The sequence below is a fragment of the Saimiri boliviensis genome, chromosome 1 (assembly GCF_048565385.1).
Source record: "Saimiri boliviensis isolate mSaiBol1 chromosome 1, mSaiBol1.pri, whole genome shotgun sequence".
NCBI lineage: Eukaryota > Metazoa > Chordata > Mammalia > Primates > Cebidae > Saimiri > Saimiri boliviensis.
The window spans coordinates 220,013,165-220,016,460 of record NC_133449.1 but is presented as its reverse complement, the minus strand read 5'-3'; positions in this window follow the sequence as shown (position 1 = coordinate 220,016,460).

Sequence of the window (3,296 nt, the reverse complement as noted above, 5' to 3'; positions counted from 1 at the left end):
GATCCATAACAATATTGCCTTTTTAGCATCATAAATTTATATGTTAATTATGCAATTCAATCACAAAACTAAGTTTTTCGTGGCATTTTCCTTTTCTCTGGGGAAGAGTTTCAAGTGTCACATAATAGTCATAATTTTAAATCCAGTAACATTAATAGGAAGAATGAACTGTTAATCATTTTATATAGTACAACGTCTAATTTTGACTTACTTATTAGAACAAATCTTCAGAAATCAAGGTAAATATTATTGTATTGCTTATCTTTAAGTATCTCTAAGTATACTGAGTGTTTACAGAAAGAGTTTTGATCATTACTGCAAAGTTAACTGTCTTCCTACACAAGCTGTTTTGGTAGATTTGTCTCTGGATTTCAAGTAGCATCCTAGTTGCCTTCTGAACACACCTCCATCTTTCACCCTTGTGCAGACAGAAAAAAAAAATCGTCAATCTGGTGACTAATCAGAGGGTCAACTGTGTTTCATGAAGACCTTATAAAGAGGCACTTAAAGTTGTAGTGACTTTCTAAACAGAATAATCAGGGAAGAGAGGGTGCAAACAGAACATTCTACAAGTGCACCAAATACCATAGGGATATGAAAAATGAAAATCGGTAAGCTAAATATGTTCATTAGAATACTTATCAGGATTATAAAGTTTAAATGAGAACTACAAAGAAACACATAAAGATACTTTTGGTTCTCTTAGGCTAGATAAGAAGCACTCATTTCTTTAAGAAGTTTATTTCTCTAGAGCAATGAAAAGAAACAAATTGAGCATCTTTATAGCTATAGGGTTAACCTGATTCTCCTTAAAATTTCACTGATTTCTACCATTGGGCTTAATACAGGGATCTGTATACACTGGAAGTGATGGATGTGTACTATTACTTATCACCTATGAAGTAGGGGTGCAGGATGACATTGCCCATGTTTTAGTGAAGGAAAGCCAATTTCTGCTTCACTTCGTCAGGGAGGAAAAGTGTAAGAGGACTGCCTTCAGTTTCTCTACTTGCTCTCCTCTCCCGTCTCAGTTGGAAGCGGAGCAACTTACCTGAGGGATACATTTGAAAGAAAAAGCTCAGTGTGCTTGCCATAGGCCCTGGTGGCGTTTTTCAGAGTTCAACTGCCTGCGAGATGCATGTATTCTTTCTTGCTCTCCTCATTATGGTTAAGCCCCTGAGAGCAGCCTATATTCCAATGGAGGCATTCGTTGTTATCCATTCAAATCAGATTAATTTAGAAGATTAATAGGTAAATCATTTAGTCACACATAAAAAGCCATTCTCTATAATAAAATTTGTCAGAAACAAAGTTACAATTTGGAGTTCCACTTGTCAGTTCTTAATCAATTGCAAACTTGGAAGTAAGGGGACAAAATGGGTGTCATTTACTAGACTCCTAAATCGCTTACATTACTCAAATACTCGATTTATTGGCATTAGAAAAAGTCCATTTTTAAAAGAATTATGAATAGTTTTTAGGCAATCTTAAGCATAAAATTCAATAAATGATCTGGCCTTAGGGAAAGGATGTAAAAATAACTATACTTACATAGAAATGTAAGTTTAGTGTAAATATTATTAATATGCAAGTACTACAAATACAAATACAGAGTAAAGGAAATGACAGTTTTTCAAAGTCCCTTTCAATGCCATTATCAAATTTCTCAAGAATTGACACATTAAACATATGCAAAATTAATCAAAGTTTTGAAAATTCATATTATTGCTGGAGAAACATACCAAATTTTAAATTGTTTTACCATACTTCCTTTTAGTTTTTGATTATTGTTGTTTAAATGTTTCACTATAATCATTAGACTCTTATAATTTTTCCTTCTACCAGCTAAAAAATTGTGTGTGCATGTGTTTGTATGTGTGTAAAATGTGTGTGCATACATACACATGAAAACACACATATAAATATGAATATAAACTAGAATTTGTAATTAAATTATATAAAGGTTATTTGCTGGTAAGATATTTCTCTGGATAAGCATGTTCTCTAACCTCTATATTAGTTGAAAAGGTATTCCTTGGGTGGATTTTAAAGTTTAACTTCACACTGACTAGAAGCAGAAATATAAGCAAAGTAATCATCACATAACAAACATTTCCTTCCTCATCACCCCAAAACTAGTGTTCCTCATAGCCCTTAAGAACAAATTTTTAGTGTTTCCTCATATGCATTTATTCAAAAAAAATTTTATCTACACATACACTTATATACATTCAGTATGTTTTGTTGTTTACACTCTCTGACCTGCATTTTCACATGCACATATACACCTAGGGTGACATTGCTCCTTTTTCTTTAATAAGCAGCATTTAAAAGCACAAACGACTATGAGGGAGCTAATTCATTAAGTACCAATCATTTGTATATAATGCTTTTTTTTTTTGCAAATGACATTTTATGTATAAAAGTAAAAAATAATCCTTAGTCTATGGCTTCTTGTTCAACTAAAGTTTTGAATTTCAAACAGGTTAAAGTTAAAGTAGGTTTCTCTTCTCTATCTTCTTCCTGGGTGATCTACCACCTCACCAACTATGTACACACCCTCTTACATATAAGAATCTTCAGAACTGTATATCTTCCTGCCTGCTGGATGTCTTCAACATGTCTAAAATTGAATATCCAAAATCAACATGCCCCAAAGCGAATACTGCATTTTTTCTGTCATACACACTCACTTTCTTATGTTCTCTATCTCAGAAAGGGCATCTCCACCCAAACCAGAAATCTTGCTTTTATCCCAGTTACCTTCCTCTCTCTACTTCGTTCCTTCCCCCATACTCTATTAGTCATCAAACTTTAATCCCCCTAAACATATTCTTTCTTCTTATAGACCATCAGTTCTCACTAGATTTTGATAGTAGTTTCCTGATTGATCTCATCTGCTCTTCCACAGGCCCTACCAATCCACCCTCCACATAGTGTGAAAATCATGTTTTTAACATGTAAATCTGATCATGTTAACTCTCAAAGGGCTACAGGGACCATCCCATTACTGATGTCACTGCAACTGGTAGATTAGATAATTTAGTGACTTTAGGATGGGGAACTTCTCACCTTCCTATCTAGTACTGTAGATTATACTATATGTGAAGTCCTAAATCAAAAGAAGAGTGGAATGATCAGTATGAAAGGCATTCATACAATGTGTATTTTGGTTTAAGGATGAAAATTAGATGCTGCTTTTTCTGTGTAGTGGAAGGAAATAGTTGAGGCCTTCCTGAGTCACCAGCTGTGCAATATTATTCTGATAACTTCAGGCTCTGGTTTCTACAACTTGA